This window comes from Desmodus rotundus, chromosome 4 (assembly GCF_022682495.2).
Source record: "Desmodus rotundus isolate HL8 chromosome 4, HLdesRot8A.1, whole genome shotgun sequence".
Classification (NCBI taxonomy): Eukaryota; Metazoa; Chordata; class Mammalia; order Chiroptera; family Phyllostomidae; genus Desmodus; species Desmodus rotundus.
In genome coordinates, this window is record NC_071390.1 from 71430922 (window position 1) to 71450063 (window position 19142).

The 19142-nt window shown below is 43.0% G+C and overlaps 1 protein-coding gene across 4 annotated transcripts in view; it reads right to left on the reverse strand.

The window, feature by feature from the left end:
- The window catches only part of RET (ret proto-oncogene), a 78033-nt gene that overhangs the window by 38193 nt on the left and 20698 nt on the right, over positions 1-19142 (reverse strand). The gene's annotated exons all lie outside the window — the stretch shown is intronic.

The following is a 19142-nucleotide window of genomic DNA, read 5'->3' on the forward strand; positions in this document are numbered from 1 at the left end:
AGAGTTCCTTCAACCCCTAGAATGCCAGCTTGGTGATCAAAAGTTCACACAAAGTTTTCTCTACATGCCAGACTGCCCTACTTCACTGCTGGGCCAAGATTTACTTTGCAAATTGCATGAACAAGTCTTTTTCTCTTGAAAAGCAATGGTTATGTGTGGAGGTACCACTGGAACATGCTCTCCAGCTCCAGGCACTCCTAACTTGCCCAGAAAGTCCCAGAGGTGAACTCTTCCCACCTGAGAGCTATGAACAGGTTGATCAAACTGTTTGGGCTTATGGAACCCCAGTTAAAGTATTAATATCCAACCCACAAAAATTAACCTAAAAGAAGGGGCACAGACCCCAAGGAAGAAATAGTACCCCTTAAAAAGGAGGTTTTAGAGGAGATTCAACCAATATTACAAAAATTCTTAAAATAAGGACTATTTTGGTAATGCCTGTCTCCTTATAACCCTCCTGTTTTGCCAGTCAAAAAGCCTCACTCTGACGAATATCGATTTGTACAGGATCTTACAGCCATAAATGACATTGTTCAGGACACTCATCCTACATTGCCCAGCCCTTACACTCTGTTGACCATGGTGCCTGGAGATAGCAAATGATTTTCAGTCCTAGACTTGAAAGAAGCCTTTTTCTACATTCGAATACATCCGCAGGCTCAACTACTGTTCACCTTTGAGTGGCAGGACCCAGAAACAAAAGCCATGCTCCAATACTGCTGGATTGTGCTGATACAAGGTTTTAAGAACTCCCAAACTATATTTGGGGAAGTATTAGCAAAGAACTTAAGGAATATTCTATTGAAATCAGGAATTCTGCAATATGTAGATGGCATACTGATAGCTAGCAATACCTATGAGGACTGTTTGCTCAACAAAATCACATTTGGCAGAAAAGGGATATAAGTTATCACCTCTCAAGGCCCAGATTTCAGAATTTCACACAGGAAGTGGCACATCTGGGATTTCAACTGAAACAGGGTACTAGCAGCTTGATGGAGGATTAGAAAGCAAGCCATTGCTACAATAAAAATACCAAAGAATTGAAGGCAGCTCTATGGGTTCTTAAGGATTACAGGGTTTTGCTGAATTTAGATTCCAAACTTTGAACATATGGAAAACCACCATACAATTCCCTGAAAGGCCTGGACTCTGAACCTTTCAAATGGACAACAGAGTGTCAGGTAGCATTCGATATGTTGAAGGAAAGCTGCTTTCAGCTCCTGCACTAGGATTGTCCAATTTACAGAAATCTTTCAAATGATACATTCATGAAAGGGAAAGGATTGGACTGAGTTTACTAACCCAGACTTTGGGAAACATCCCAGACCCGTAGCCTGTCTCTCAAAGAAGTTGGATCACACAACAAAGGGATGGCCACCATGTCTTCCAGCAGTGGCAGCTACCTGTGACATATCACAGGAAGCTGAGAAGTTTACTTTGGGGCAGCCCACTACAGTACTGGTCTTACACCAGGGCCTAACTCTATTGGAACAGAAAGGAGGGTATTGGCTGATGATGGCAGGGAGCATAAGAAAGTATTGGGTTGGCAAAAATTTTGTTTTGTTTTCTTCCATAATGTGGTTCTAGTAGTCCTTAGTTGTCTTTAACTTCATTCCAAACAATTTTGTTAGATTCTATCGTGACAGCTGTCACATCAGCATCCATTTTTTAAAAACATCAAAATTGGCGATTTTTTCTGTAGCCATTTTATTTATTTTTTATTATTGTTCAATGTATAGCCATTGAAGATGGAAGAAAATAAGCAACTTTTCAGCGTATTTTGTGTTATTATTTCAAAAAAAGTAAAAACACAATTGAAATGCATAAAAAGATTTTTGCAGTGAATGGGGAAGGTGCTGCGACTGATTGATCAAATATGTCAAAAGTGGTTTGTGAAGTTCCGTGCTGGAGATTTCTCACTGGATGTGCTCCATGGTCAGATAGAACAGTTGAAGTTGATAGCAATCAAATGGGGACATTAATTGAGAAAAATCAATGTTATACCAGGGCATACTCAAAATATCCAAATTAATGAAGTTATTGGTGAAAATGGAAAATGTGTCTTTTATTTTATGGAAAAAACTCAACGTATTTTTTGGCCAACCCAATATCAGGCCATTCTGTTGGAACAACCCCAACATTACCTTGCAGACTACCACAAATTTGGCCACTCTGCTCCTGGACTCAGAGGAAGACTCAGCCCTCCACTCCAGCATGACTGCTTGGAAATAATTGACCGAGTTTATTCTAGCAGGCTGCATTTACTGGACCAGCTGCTGGCAGCACCAGACTGGGAGCTATATACAGATGGGACAGTTTCATGGACAATGGCCAACAACAAGTGGGATATGCAATAGTCACCATAGACAAGGTAATAGAATTCCAAGAGCTTGTACTGGGAAGCTCAGCACAAAAGGGTGAGTTGATAGCCCTCACAAATGCCTTGGTACTGTCCCAGGGGAAGATGGTTAATATCTACACAGGCTCCAAATATGCCTTCATGGTAGTCTATGCCCACGGAACATATAGGAGAGAGAGCTATTAACCTTGGGGGAAAAGAACCAATTTTCCTCTTGAGGTAATTTGAAATGCAGTGTTCACCTGTTACATACTGAGTGCTCAATGCTGATTCAATATCATTACCATCACTTTGTCATATTTCTCATCCATTCTCACCACTGGCTTGTGCTGTCCCCTTGGGTCTGTGTTCCCATTGGTGCCCTAGGGCACAGCACTGGACAAGACCACTCTCAGCTTGACCTGATGAAATTTTGGTGGGAAAACCTTTTCATAATGTCCAGGTGCCTTAAAACTGTACTTAATTAACTATTAAATATCTGAGCATGTATTTATTAAATCACTGTATATATCTTATTTATCAAGAAGTATGAAAAAAGAAGTTCTACATATAGTGTCCACATAAACATTTATCTAATCACTATATACATACAAATTCATACCTTTATCAACCTACAAAAATAAGTATGTGTGTATGTATGCATACTTCTACCACTTTCCCCCTTAGAATTAATTTTTGCACTATGTGACACTTTTCATTCTCTCAATATCGATGTAACCACTACATTTGTTCAACTATTCTATGTATTTATATGTAATTTTTATTAAACCAGTCTACATTTCTTTTTTTAAAATCAGTCTACATTTATATCTGTGGGAAAATAGGTATGTAACACATTTCTTGCATATCTGGCATGTCAGATTCCCTCTGTGCTTTTTAAAAAATGTTTTATTTTTTATACTACATGTTTTATATCATTAATATGTATGCCTTGTCAGTACCCTTCCTGAGGACTCTTTCCATGCAGAAAGTGAACTTTCAGCAGACACTGTTGCTTTTGGCCATTTTGAGCAGTCATCTTCTGGCAGGACCAGGTGGTCACTATAATTAGGTCTCAGCCTGGGGGAAAGTGATGGAAAGCCTTGGTGTTCTCATCTGTAAAATGGGTCTGAGTTAGGATTATGATCATTATTTGACACCCAGGGGTTAGTATCTATAGACAGGTGTTTATGTCCTCCTAATCCCCAATGTGATGGTACTGGGAGGTGGGTCTTTGGGAGGTCATTAAGTCATAAGAGTGGAACTCTCATGTTTGGGATTAGTGTCCTTGTAAAAGAGACACAGAAATCTCCCTTGCCTATTATGCTGTGTAAGGAGGATACAGTAAGAACACTGTGGGGAACTGTTCCACGTGTGGGAAATGTGGCTCAGCCCCCACTCAGAAAAGCCAGTGGGGAGCGAGGTTGGTGGGCAGGACCCATGTCCATGGATAGGTTCTCCCGTGGGAAATCAGGCCTGCATTGTACCCAGACTGCTATGAGACTTGCTCTTGCTAAAAAACTCCCTTACCCTGAATTGAGGCAGCAAATGTCTACTGAGTATCTTTATCTTCCTAAAATCTGAGCTATACCTTCCAGGTGTGGAGCATAACCAGTTTCAACCATTTCTCCCTTTACATTGCAAATATCCTTCTTTGATAAATTCAGCGACATCCTCTCCTTTGTCTGCAAAAGATAATCATCCAAAACAAACCTATGCATAGTAAATGGAGGACCATCTTTGATGTAAGGGGCCTAGAAAAACAATGAAAGCCTGTCAAGGCAAGGGTCGGGGTGCTCTCCTCTTGAGAGAGTGGCTGAGGCGCTCAGAGGCGCTCTTCTCTCGAGAGAGTGGCCATGCCGCCCCTTTTCTGCCACAGGATTTCTGTAGTCCGTGTGTATTTGTATATTGCAGCCACAACACTGGATCCTGCGGGCTGGGATCCGCATCAGAACACAACAATCTATGAACCAGGAAGTCGGCACTCATCAGACACCATATCTGCCAGTACCTTGATCTTGGACTTTCCAGCCAACAGAATGGTGAGAAATAAATTTCCGTTATTCATAAATGGTGCAGCCCATTGTATCTTTGTTTTAGCAGTTTGTACAGACTAAAAAGGTATCCATTTTGGCAAAAACTAGGCTGAGAATACTTCTACTACTGCTACTACTACTACTTCTTCTTCTTCCTCCTCCTCCTCCTCTTTCTCCTGTTCTTCTCCATCTCCTTCTCCTTCTTCATTTATTAAGTGGTTAAAGGTAATGTTATTACAGCAGCATGTAGTTATTTTATTCTAAAAGAATAAAATGCATGAACAGAAAGAGCTATTATTTTTGTTTGCTGTCTATAGAGTTGAGCTTTTTGCTGATGTAAATACCAATAACTCACCTGAGGACCATGCTACCTTCTGAAAATGCCACACACCTTCTTCTTAAACATTTCAAAGTTACAGCACATCTTAGACTTGCCTAGAGCTGAAACAACAAGCAACTGACTGCTCTTGGACTACAGGTGCTTTCTTATGTGCATTTGTGACTATGGGGAAGCAGCTGTGAAGCAAGAAAATGCAGAGAGAGGAACTTTTTAAAGGCAAAATACCCAAATGGTTCTCTGGCATCTACTTTCAGCTTTGCACATAATTTCCTAACCTTAATTTCCTTTTTTTAAATTTCTATTTTGAGAGTACAATTATTAAAGCTGAGGACAATTACACAAGGAAGGGCTTAGGGCAGAAGAAGCAACAAGAGAGCCTAAGCTGGGCTGCCTTAGTTCACTGAGAAATAAAAGTCACAATGAAAGAAGTGAGCCAAGGTGGGGTTGCTGTCAGCTTGTAATGGCGGGTGGCCTGGCCAGGTCATCAGGTAGAGGGGAGCAGCGACCCCAGAAGAAACATGAGAGTCTGGACACCCCATTCCCAGAGATGGGAGAGGGGTTGGGAAGAGCTGAGAACTGCACATGAATAGAGATGCCTGCAAACAGGCAGCACAGCAAGATGGAAGGAAATACCCTCCTAGGTTCTTCTGCCACACAGAGAATTTTGGGCCAGACTATATAAAGTGGAGTATATGGAAGTGCTGCTCTCTTTGTCCTCCCCTCTTTCCTGGCCACTTGGGCCTGAGGAGGACTGGTTGAGTTTTGGGGAGGCCATTGCCTGGGGGTCACTGTTTGTGAGACTGGTTGGCAGAAAACTTGCTTGTGAGCATTTGTTGGAATAATGGAATCATGGATTCCAGTTTTGTTTATGTGTTCCCAGGTTTCCTGGATTCTTCTGGTCATAGAGTTGGGCCTGCTGTGCATTTGGGCCAACAGAGACTGTTTTGTGTTGGTTCCTGGAGGGAGCCCACTGGGTAGAATTTTAGCGGGCTGGAGTGTGTACAGCTATTATCCAATGTCTAAGGAGGTATCAGTTTATTATTATAACACTGTGTGGCCTACATATGTTTTGGATTACAGGGAAATGTGGCCTATGGATGGTTCCCTAGATTGCTGTACCATTATGCAATTGGAACAATATTTCCAACAGGTATACAAATGAGATGAAGTCTGTTATGTAAAGGCATTTATCTCATTACATAACAGATTTTGACCAGAGACAGAGGTTTGCTTGATGGTGCAGAGAAGGGAGGGGGCCTCAAAACCTCTTCCTGAAATTAAGACACAGGAGGAAAACGAGAATGAGAAAATAAGCCTCATTAATGCCCTGAACCCAGGGGACACAGGGTTAGTAGCAGGAGGATCTCCTCCATCACCACCTTCACTGCTAGTTACTCCTGAAATAGGACCTAGGAAACCAAAGGTCCCACCCCTGTAGGATGAATGATCAGTCTCCCCCATGAAGATCCATCAAGGCACCAAATTTGGCCAGGAAGCCTCCCAATCTGGAGCAAGACAGTTCCCTTGGAGGCAATATCCTCTAGATGGATCAAGTCAGCAAGTTCAGCCTGTTGGTTACTATTGGGCCTGTATTCCGTTTTCCACTTCAGACTCACTGAATTGGAAGAATTCCAACCTCTCCTATAGGGAGGATCCTCAGAAAATGGTAGGTCTTATCACCTCCATTTTTGCCACTCATAGTCCAAACTGGGCAGATATACAGGCGCTCCTTAACATCTTGTTAACTGCAGATGAGACATGGCTGGTTATAAATAAAGCTAACAAAGAGGCTCAATGCTTCCACCAAGATAATCCTAATGTGAACCCTCAGTGAAGCTGGGGAAATTCCTTTGACAGAAACAGTTTGGGACTTAAATAGTGGGGACTTTGCATTCCTGGAACATTGTAGAAGGTGCATTTTGGAAGGGCTTTAGAAAGGGATACCCAAGCAAAAGAGCCTGAATATGATACTACTGGCAGTTCAACAAAAGGCACACTGATGCTGACCCAGAGGCATCAGAAAATGTGTGGATAGTGAACATGACTTTTATTGGGCAAAGAGTTCTGGATATTAGAAAGAAACTTCAGCATTTAGGTGGGGGGCATTGGGGGGCATTGGGACATAGCATTTAAAGTTTATAACACCCAGAAAGCAAGAAAGATAAAACAGGCCACAGTGCTTTTAGAAATGGGGGTGATGAGACCGGAAGAAGAGGCGGGACCCCAAAGGGAAAAGGAGAGGCCCACTGGGCATCAATCAATATGTCTATTGCAAATAGAAGGGCCATTGGAGAAAGGAGCGCCTGGAACTCAAAAGGGAAAATAAGATGAAAGATGAAAACCCTCATCAACAAATGTTTAAAAAGAGAAGGGAGGCTGATGACAAATGAGGAGGCCCAGAAACTCCTTTGGACATCTCCTGACCTATTATTATTTCCTCTTGGGAGCCCTGGGTACAGTTAATTCTGCTGAACAAGCTAGTTGACTTCCTTGTAGATACAGGAGCTACATAATCAGTGCTGAAAATGAAGTTAACCAAAAACGTTTAGATTTAGTAATGGTTAGTGAAGTGACTGGACAGTTACAAAACAGGCATTTCTTCAACCTCTAGATTGCCAGCTTGGTGATCAAAAGTTTATGCATAGTTTTTTCTACATGCCAGACTACATATTTCATTGCTAGGCTGAGATTTACTTGGCAAATTGCATGAACAAGCTTTTTTCTCCTGAAAAGCAACAGTTATGTGTAGAGGTCCCACTGGAACATGCTCTCCAGCTCCAGGCACTCCTAACTTGCCCAGAAGTTCCCACAGGTAAATTCTTCCCACCTGAGGTCTATGAACAGGTTGATGAAACTGTTTGGGCTGATGGAACCCCAGTTAAAGTGGTTAATATCCAACCCATAAAAATTAATTTAAAAAAGGGGTGCAGACCCCAAGGAAAAAATAGTACCCCTTAAAAAGAAGGTTTTAGAGGAGATTCAACCAATACTACAAAAATTCTTAAGATAGGGACTATTTTGGTAATGCCAGTCTCCCTATAACCCTCTCACTTTGCCAGTCAAAAAGCCTCACTCGGACAAATATTGATTTGTACAGGATCTTATGGTCATAAATGACATTGTTTGGGACATTCATCCTACAGTGCCCAGCCGCTATACTCTGTTGATTGGCCATGGTGCCTGGAAATAGAAAATGGCTTTCAGTCCTAGATTGAAGGATGCCTTTCTCTGCATTCCAATAGGGGGACAGGCTCCACTACTTTTCACCTTTCAATGGCAGTGCCTAGACACTAAAGCCATGCTCCAACACTATGGAACTGTGCTGCCACAAGGACTCCGTGACTACATTCAGGGGAGTATTAGGAAAGGACTTAAGGAATATTCGATTGAAATCAGGAGTTCTTCTTCAATACATAAATGACATATTGATAGCTCCAATACCTATGAGAACTGTTTACTCAACACCATCACAGTTCTAAATCATTTGGCAAAAAGAAAATAGAAGACACTGCCTCACAAGGCCCAGATTTGCAAACAGGAGGTGGCCTACCTGGGATTTCAACTGAAACAGTGTACTAGGTGCTTGATGGCAGATAGAAAGTGAGCCAACCCTACAGTAAAAATTCCAGAAAACAGAAGGCAACTTCCTGGGTTATTAGGGATTATTGGATTCTGTTGAATTTGATTCCAAACTTTGGATTTATAGCAAAATCACTGTACAATTCCTTAAAAGGCCCCTGGACTCTGAACCTTTCAAATGGACAAGAGATTGTGAGGTAGCATTTGATACCTTGAAAGAAAAGCTAGTTTCAGCTCCTGCACTAGGATTGCCCAATTTACAGAAACCTTTCCAATTGTACATTCATGAAAAGCAGGGCATTGAAGACCCATAGCCTATCTCTCAAAGAAGTTGGATTACATGACAAAGAAATAGCCACTATGTCTTCAAGCACTGGCAGCTATCTGTGATATCTTACAGAAAGCTGAGAAGTTCACTTTGGGGAAGCCTACTATGGTATTGGTTCCACACCAAGTCCTAACTCTATAGGAACTGAAAGGAGGACATTGGCTGACACAAGGTGCATGGAGTAAATACCGGGCCATTCTGTTGGGCAACCCAAATGTTACCTTTTAGACTAGCACAACCTTGAACCTGGTCACTCTGTTCCCAAACACAGAGGGAGATTCAGCCATCCACCATGACTGCTTGAAAATCATTGACCAAGTTCAGTCTAGTAGGCCAAATCTACTGCACCAGCTTCTGGCAGCACCAGACTGGGAGCTATATACAGATGGGAGCAGCTTCATGGATAACAGCCAATAACAGGCTGGGTACATGGTAATCACCATAGACAAGGTAATAGAAGCCTAAGCCCTTGTGCTGAGATCGTCAGCACAAAAGACTGAGTTGATTGCCCTCACAAAAGCCTTAGTACTACCCCAGGGAAAGAAGGTTAACATCTATAGACTCCAAATATACCTTCATGATTGTCCATGACCATGGAGCAATATGGAAGAAGAGAGGGCTCATAATCTTAGAGAACAAGGAAAAAGAGATGTAGAAGAGATTTTACAGGTAGTGAAATCTACTGGACCTTTTAGAGGCAGTGAATCTACTGGACCAAATTGACATAATGCACTGCCCGGGGCACCAAAGGGACTGTTCATAAATGACTCATGGAAACCAAACTGCTGATAAGGTGGCACGACAAGCAGCTGGAGGGCTGCTACACCAAGGGGTTTTGATTTCCTGCTTGGACTTGTTAGAATTTAAACCCCAGTATACAGAGCAAGATGAAGAATGGGCCCATGAATGGGGATTCAGTAACACTGACCCCAATTCCGTATGGAAGTTCAACACCCGTGGTATGCTCTTATTCCTCCACTCTCTAGTGTATGCCACCTTCAAACACCTACATGAAGGGACCCACTATGGAAGGGATAGTTTGATGGACCTCGTTAGGTTACACTTGAAGGGCCTTCATTTGCAAAGGACCATTCACAAGATCATCCAAGCCTTTCAGATATGTGCCAGAAACAATCCTAAGTCAGAACACACCCCAGTGGAAAAGGGAGTACAATATGAAGGGTTATGCTCATTGGAGGATTGGTAATTAGACTTCACACAAATGCCTAAAACCAGAGGGAATTTCAAATTTTTAATAGTTTTTGTGGACACTTTTTCTGATTGGGTAGAGGCATACCCCTATAGTACTGAGAAGGCAACTTAGATAGTGAAACTTAAAGAAATAATTCCTAGGTTTGGGCTTCCTCACACATTTAGAGTGGCAATAGACCACTGTTCACTTTGGAGATCTCCCAGAAGGTTGGACAGGCACTGCAAATACAATGGAAATTACATGCATCTTGGAGACCTCAATCTAGAGAAGACGTGGCAAACACAAGGCCTGTGGGCTGAATCCAGCCCTCCACCTTGTTTTATCCAGCCCAGCACCATATTTCTTCTCAGTAGCAGCACTGAGCTCTTGCTTAACTGTTAAGGAGTAGTCAAATTTATACAGTCCTAAAATTATATTTGCACATTTGAAGGCAACTGTGAGGCTGATGTGGCCCCCAGTGAAAATGAGTTTGACACCCCTGATCTATAGGAAAGACTGAGAATATGAACCACACGATAAAGAAGACCCCCACAAAAGTATGCCAGGAAACACATTTGAAATGGGCCCAAGCACTTCCTATTGTTTTGCTCTGGATTAGGGTAGCACCCAGAAGTGGGCTTAAGTTAAGCCCTTTTGAAGTAGTTTATAGTAGTCTCTTACAAATCTCAGTTTTGGGACCACCTCCCCCACGCCGACCCTGCAGATTTCGAGCATGAGTCAAAAATTAAGCAATATGTGAAACACTTAGGGCAATCACTAACAATTCTGTACATGTTTGCAATTGCAGGTTTGCCTACCCATGTGATGAGCCCTTAAACCCATTCCAGCCAAGGGACCAAGTCTTACTAAAGACCTGAAAAATTCAAGACTCTGAACAGCAGCTAGCTGAGCAAAGGACTGGTCCCTATGATATCCTACTGACAATACACTCTTCCCTAAAGCTCACAGGAAGCAAGCCTTGGATCCAACACACACACATAAAATGGGGGAGGACTGGAAACTTGCTGCTATGGTTGATGCTGAAAAGGACAGCTAGACCTGTACTCCAGAAGGAGATTTGAAATTTCTTTTTTGGAAGAAGACAACAAGCCCTAATAAAAAGTGACAATGTTCCTTTTACTTTACTTATATGTTTGCAGATTTGAGGACTTTTGGCTGTTAGATGCAGAGTTAGAGTATGGTCCTTTCCATTGTTAACAAGCATAAGGATTGAAAGCAACAGCACATGCATATATGTGTAGTGCAGGCCCTTCCTGTGACTTTTGGTTATTCCTGTGTGAGTAAAAAGGTCTATTAAAGTTGCAGAGGGTGTGTAGAAAGTTGTAAATTGTATAGAAAGCTGAAGAAGTTTGTGGAAGGTGTAGAAGAATGTGAAAGTTTTAAACCTGAAAGAAAGAAAACCTCAGCTCTTGGGTGTGATTATTCTTTGTTTGCTTTGTTCTTTGTTTGGTTTCTGATCTTGTGCAGATTTGGTTTGATCTTTGCTCATTTGTGTATAATGGGAATCCTCTGTCTCTACCACTGGGGCTTTGTGCCATTGGTGCTGGTGAGAGTTTTGCTGAGGTGAGAAGTCATGTCTCTGCCATTGGGACCTAGAAGGGTTGTTGAGTGCCAGTTAGAGTCCACACGGGGTGAAAGAATGCCTCTTAAATTGGGGCTTTGTGACATTGGTGCCGGATAGAGTCCAGCTGGGGTGAGAGGTTGTGTCTCTGCCAGGAAACCAGTACATGCACTGGTAAGGTGAGAGAATGTTTCTGCCATTGGGGCTTTGTGCCATTTGAACCTAAGAGAGGTCATCTGTGTGACCAGTTGGTGTGAGACAAGATTCTAAGGCTAGTCACAGGTGCCCTTTTTTTCTGAAGCTCTGTCTTTGCTTTGAATTGTTTTGTTTCTGTTTTGAAAAGAAATTGAAGTTTCTAAAGGTTAAAACTTCACACTAAGTTGGGAAGTAAAGTAATGAAAGATAAGACATGGAGCTGCAATTTTGGTGGCTATTTTAAGGACAAGGATTTTCCTCTTTGCTTTGTACTTTCGTTCCTACCTGATCCCTCCAGAATTTGGCATTCATGAGTGAGTGATGGCATATAGTTTCTTTGCATAAAACCAGTAAGACCAGTTTCCAGTGATGGTTTTAATAACTAAGACTTTGACAGGAATATCATGCCTGAAGGGGACATGCCTGGACTCTGGCTGTCACCAGAAAGCTTTGAGGAACTGAGACTGACTTTCGAAGCTAACAAAAGCTCACTGGAGAAATGGCCTGGTACCTTGTTTGGTCATATGGTTCATGCCAGTCTTTCTAGGGAAGAAACAAAGGTTGCTCTCCTGAAAATATGGCAAGGAGGAACCTTATTTTCCACACAGTGAGAACCTCAAGGACTTGAGGAATACAGGTACTGCAGGCAAAACTGGATGGCAGGTATGGGGCTTGACTTCTGTGCTGTAAAGGGTGCACTAAGGGTCAATTTAAAGGTTCCTTATGCAAGTTCCTGCAAGGCAGATTTGAATAGTCTATGTGTGATCAATTGCTGCTGTTGTTGTCTTTGTGCAAAAAATGAGGAAAAAATTAAAACTGACAGTCTTTTGTTGATGATGTGGGTGATCTTAGGGAGAAGAATCAGTTTTTAAGGAAAATCACAATGCTTAGTTGTGAATATTGGACTCTACTACAGTTGAATGTCCTCAAAGTTTATTTTCCCTTAAGATTAAACTGGTGGAGGGTGGGGTATAAAGAGAAAAAAAAGAATTAAACTTGATTACCTCAACACTTGATGACATCACCAGAGATGTCCAATTTATAGACATTCATCAAAGATTCATCAAATTTTCACTGCTTGATATTATTCCAGCAAAGGCCTTACAACTGGACATCCTCTTGCAGACTCAGAGACTGGTTTGTGATTGTTGTGTGAATTAACCTGTGTTCTTCCTTCTGTTTTCACGGGGTGCATGCCTATAATCGCATTACCTAGGTGATTGTTTACACAGTATAGGCCCTTGGAGGAAGCCCATCTGTATCCTGAGACTCAACAGTTTAGCTGGACTAAATGGTTAAGTTGGCGAAGTATGGGGCAGTCTATTTGCTTTAAAATTCATTTCCTTTCTGCCTTAATGGTTTAGACAGCAAGGGCCCAGGAGTGTTAAAGGGAGGAATCTCAGAGTGTTCCCTTCTGCCTGATTTAAGTTAAAAAGCATTGGCAATCAGTCTTTGGACAGGTGTGACATCCCTTGCACACTTTCCTCCAAGGAAGCCACCCTTTCTTAATTTGGGATGTTGTGGAACTGGTCCTTATCTTTGTCATTTAGTTGTGGTTTCTGATTGTGCCTTCTAACCCTCTTGCCAAATTTTTCACCTCCAGAATACAAGGTTACTAATCTGTCCAGTAATGCCATTCTTTGGACATCAAACATGACACTTTCCAGGGACAATAAACTGACCTGGACTTTGCAAGATCCTTTTCCCTTGCATGAAGGCTTCCCTACACTCCAGATTCCCTTTTGTTAGGAAACTCTGGACCAGGGGATAGGTAGGACTACACCCCTTGGCTAGCAGGAATTATTTACAGAATGGGACTTTGTCCACTTGCCCTTGTTAGTTTACAAGTGTGAAGAGTGTTAAAGGGGGGAATTGTAACAGGAGGACACTCCCCCCCAAAAATGGGGAAGGGGTTGGGAAGCACCGAGGACTGCACATGCGTGCAGTAAGACCCCCACTGTCTGGTTTCAAAACACTCTCACATGCCTCATTGTGTTCTCTCATCATTGTTTAATAATGCTTATGTGAACTCCAATTTCAATTGCAGTGTAGGTGCTGTTTCCTGACTGGACCCAAGCTGATACACAACTCTCTCTCTCTCCCCCAAAACTCTATCTGTCACTCTCACTCACTCTCTCTCTCTCTCTCTCTCACACACACACACACACACACACACACAGACATGGTTGCAATAGTCTTTCTCACACAACACACACATTCACATTGTTGCACACTTCCTCCACCTCCATTCTCTTGCTCACTTAGTGCAGACACACTGAGCCCTTCCAGACCTGATTATGTCTCACCTTCATCAGCTCTCCATGGTCCTGGCCAGCCTAGGCCATTAGGGGTCACACAGCCACCTGAGGTTCCTTCAACCTCTTCACTTCCTTCTGTGGTGGGTGTTCTACCATCTGATCATGCAGGCACCTCCTGGCCAGATGCCTTTGGTCTCTCATCCCACCTCTGAGCCTGCCCTCCAGGCTGTTCTGAGCATTGTTCACCCTGCCATGGAAATCCACAGAGTCCCAGACAACTAAAAATGGTAACACAAAAGCCAGATCGGGGGCTCATTAGAAAAAGAAATTGTGAAATAGTATGATCCAAGAAGTGTGTGTGGTCAGCAACAGCACATGCATATATGTGTAGTGCAGGCCCTTCCTGTAGATCCACTCACCAGGCAGCCCATTCCCACCCTTGCTGAGTGCCAGATGGTACAGGTGACAGTTTTATTAAGTCCCAGCAGAGTCTCTTTAACAGACTATTTTCTAATGCCGTCATCTTTGTTAGATAGGGCAAGAGTCTTAAGGTCTAGTAGGTTCTTATTAAATGCTACTCTTGCTAAATATTAAAATGTAACACAGTATTTTGCAGATACAGCTGTAAACAGGATGAGCCTGACAGGAACCCAACCTGATAAGTGTAGCTAATTTCAAAGAAGAATTCAATATGTAATTAAACAGTGTATATAAGAAATGAGGGATGAGGAGAAAATGCAGACAATTGTAACTGAATAAAAATTTAAAAAATTAAATTAAAATAAAAAAGAAATGGCTAATGGCAAATGGCCTAATGGGAGACCCCTGTCTCCCATTAGGGAGACAGGGCTTGGGTGTGCATCCAATCTCTTTTACTGGATGCAAGTAAGTAAAACAACCTAAGAACCATGTCTCAACATGCCAAGTGGTGAACCCCTTGAGTTTGGTAATACCTTCACTGGGCATGCAGATATCATGGGCTCCTCTCCAGGGTGGCCCTTCCCCCTGCAGGCCATCTGTCCCTGTATGTGTGTGTGTGAGAGTACCTCCAGCCTTCACTCAGGGCCCAGACACCAATACTTGGCACCATCAACCTCTCACTCAGGGCCCCTCCTCCTATATCCCATTCACATTTTCTTTTTATTCTAGTTGAATATTTGATACATAGAAGGAATAAATTTTGCATGATATTCACCCTGGAAGTAAACACTACAACAAATACCATGAACCCATGGCCAGCCTGAGTACTAAGCAAACTGCTGTCCTCACATCCCCATCATCCACTCCATCCACTCATGGCAAACATGGACCTGGGTCTTGCCTGTCTCCTGCCTTTAAAAAAATACTTTTACCTACTCTAGAGTTATAGGGGTGGTCACTTCTTAAGGTATATAAATGTCTAAGGTGAGCCAACAGTTAGGGCTTGGCAGGGCTTAGTGTCTGTACTAAGTGAGCAAGAGAATGGGGGTGAGGGGACTGTCTACCTGAAACTCCTACAATATTGTATGACAACTGTAATTGAAAAAATTTTAAAAAATTAATAATTTCATCTTATTCTTGGAAGGCACTTTAGCTGGGCAGAGCATTCTGTAGGACAGTTATTCTCTTAGTCCTGCAAAGGCATGATTCCAATGTCTTTGTTTCCGTGGCTGCTGAGAATTCCATGCTCATTGTAATTGTCACTCGTTGGTGTTCTCACTTCTCTTCAGTTGCTTTTAGGACCTCTTGTCTGGTGTTCTCCTGTTTTACCACAATTAGCCAGCTTGCTCACCTCCCATGTGGGGCTCCTCCTCTGGGTGATGGGAGCTCCTGTTCTTTCTCCAAATTCTCCTCTAGAAAAGGGGAGCCAGTCCTACTGTAATGGGAGGCGGGGAGACTGGCTGGATTTCTGGGCAGAAGGCAGCGGGGATCCCAGGGGCAGCACAAGAGGCTGCACTCTGTTGCCCCAACCCTGGAGATAGGGGAAGGTTGGGAAGCTCTGGGGACGCACATGAGCAGGTGCCTTGGCAACCCAACACTGCAGCATGATGGAGGGAAATACTTTCCTATGTGCTTCTGCCACACAGAGGATTTTGGGACCAGACTATGTAAGTGGAGAGCATAGAACCGCTGCTATCTGTGTTCTCCTCTCTTTCCTGAAAGCCAGGGGCTTGAGTTCCTGAGCCAGTAGGCTTTGGAACTGGTGGTCTTGGAATGTTCCTGGCACCTCTCCCCTAGCACTGCACAGGCCTGCCTGGCCAGGAGCACAGCAGGCTCTGGGCTGGTAGGGCAGAAGGGAAGGAAGCCCAGGCTGGTGGTCCCTGGAAGTTGTGTGGCTAGGTGACAAACCCCATGCCCCACTTCCACACAGGAAGGAATGGTGGCACTGGAGACTGGAGATGCACTGTGTGGGTCCTGCCCAGCCAGGCACAGATGCACCAGAGGGCAGGCACCAGAGTAAGAGGGCAGCATGCTATGAGTAGGACACCCAGATACAAAGACTCGGAAAGATACATGAAGCCAGACAGCAACTGGAAACCAGCTAAGCCACCTGCATTTCTTAAAGGATGGTACTTTTGGGTGGGGGAAGAGATTCCTGTTGCAGCCTTCAATTGAGCCAGCAGAGGGTGGCAGGGTGATTTTCTTTGGGTGTCTTAGAGGAAATGGGCTTTGAGGCAGAAACCTGCCATTATTTCAAACTGCATAGCCTTTGAATAAAAGATTACTTTCCATTTCCAATGAACTCTGACTCCAGAGTTTTTGCCTGTTGGCAGTGAGTGGTAGGACCCCACTGGTTGTTTGGTTACACTACAGCTCTAATTATTGCCTTTGCTGACACTGCAGTGTTCACCAGTCCACCAGCTCTGACAACTCAATCCCAAGTGCCAGGTGCATATCTCCATCAACCTGTTCCACTGCCATGTCCTAGTCTGTCTCCTCCCACTCTTCCCACCCCAGCCAAGGTCCCTCTTCCTTGCCCTGTTTAGCCCAAAAACCTCAGACTACCCTGAGCCCTTCCCTTTTCTATCCTTTAGACAAGCTCATGGACTGCCTTGTATCACACCTTAGGCAAGCCACCATTTTCCCTCACCCCCCTCACCTGGACAATATGACAATGCTCAACCAGTCTCCCTGAGCCCACTCTTAATGCCACAGTCCACTTGCCACTTGCCAAAGAGCATCAGGTTTAGTTGAATCATGTCACCCTTTGTCTGCAGTGCAGCATTAACTGTCCACTGCTAGCAGAATAAAACACAGCTTTTCAACAGGGAGAGGTTCAATCTGCCCCACACCAACTCATTCCTTTCTACTCTCTCAGGTGCCCCACCTTCTGGCCACAGTGGCAAACTCACATATGAGTGAACCAATGAATGAGTCATTGACGAACAAATTGTGAATAAGTGGTTTCATGAACAGGGTGGGAAATGGCTGCACACTGATAAGAAATGGTCAGAATTTGGGGTGGAGATGGATGGTACCAGGTATGTGGGTGAGATCAGACACTGCTAAGATACTCTAGCTTGGTCTGTTGGGTGGCTGGCTAGTAGCAGGATGAGGCACACAGAACCCTGTGGATAGATGCCCCTTCTGCTCACAGATCTCATGTGGGCATGCAGTGCCCTCTAGTACTCCACCTTCCTGGTGAGGCCAGCAAACAGCCATCAGGCTGAGAATAAAATCACTGACCCCAGCTCAGGAAATGACTTACTGGTGACTGAGGAACAGTACCAGAACATGTGTGCTCACATGAGCACACATGTTTATAGGCAGGGTCACCTGGAGTGTGCTTCATACACCTTGCAATCATTAGGCATTGTCCCAGTGGGAGACTGCTTTTTCAAGGGATTGTAATGTAATTTTGCCTTTAAGAAAAAAGCACAGATCAGGGGAACATCTATGGCAAACAACAAATTTGGGGGATTGGTGTTTAAAAGGAATCACAGCTTTTTATATTAATTGTGGTAAAATATAACATCAAATTTACTGTCTTTATGATTAAGTGAACAGTTCAGGGGCATTAAATATATCCACATTGACCTGCAACCATCACTACCATTCATCCCCAGAACTCTTTCCATCTTGTAAAGCTGAAGCTATGTACCTATTAAATAACAATTCCCCGTTACTCACTCCCTCCAGCCCCTGGTAACCACCATTCGATTTTCTGCCTCTGAATCTGATGACTCTAGGTGCCTCATATAAATGGAATCATCCAATATTTTCCTTTTTGTCACTGGCTTAATTTCAGTTACCATAATGTCCTCAAGTTTCATCCATGTTGTAGCATGTGTCATAATTTCCTTCCTTTATAAGTTTGAATAATATTTCATTGCACGTATATACCAACATTTTGTTTATCCATTCATCCATTAGTGGATACTTGGGTTGCTTCTACCTCTTGGCTATTGTAAATAACACTGTTATGAATATTGGAGTACAAATATTTTTCTAAGGCCTAGATTTCAATTGTTTTGAATATATACCCAGCAATGGAATTGCTGGATTATATGGTAATTCTATCTTTAATTTTTGAGGAGCTTTCATATTGTTTTCCATAGTGGCCACAACTTTTACATGCCCAGCAGGTAATAGTGCAGTGTTCCAATTCCTCCACATACTTGCTAACACTAGTGATCTTCTGTGTTTTTAATAGTATTCATCCTGATGTATGAGGAAATATCTCATTGTGGTTTTGATTTGTGGCATTTCCCTAATTATTAGTGATGTTGAGCATCTTTACATGTGTTTATTGGCTATTTGTATGCCTTCTTTGAAGAAATATCCATTCTAGCTCTTTGCACATTTTTTCATTGTGTTTTTGTTGTTGTGATTGAGTTGTAGGAGTTCTTTTTATATTTTGAATATTAACCCTTATCAGATATATGATTGCAAATATTTTCTCCCATTCCCTAGGTTGCCTTTTCCCTTTGTTGATTGTGACCTTTGATGAATAGAAGTTTTAAATTTTGATGTAGTACAATTTATCTAGTTTTTCTTTTGTTGTCTGAGCTTTTGGTGTCATATATGGGGATCTCAGTTTTAAAGATGTGCCCACTGCTCTATCTTTAGCCAGAATGAGGGCCAATCAGAACAGTAAGTTCTTGCATCCCATCTGGCATCCCACCAATGCTCCCTTGCCTGCCTGCCATAGGTGAGGTAATTACTCAGCACTGCTGGTTTCTTCTGTGCTTCCTGCCATGGCTACCATCACTCACAAGACCACAGCGCCCAGCCACAGGAGAGGCCTGAATGGCTGAGAAGCTCACCATCCCATGGGTGAGGGTACACACAGGCCTGGCCAAATGGGCTAA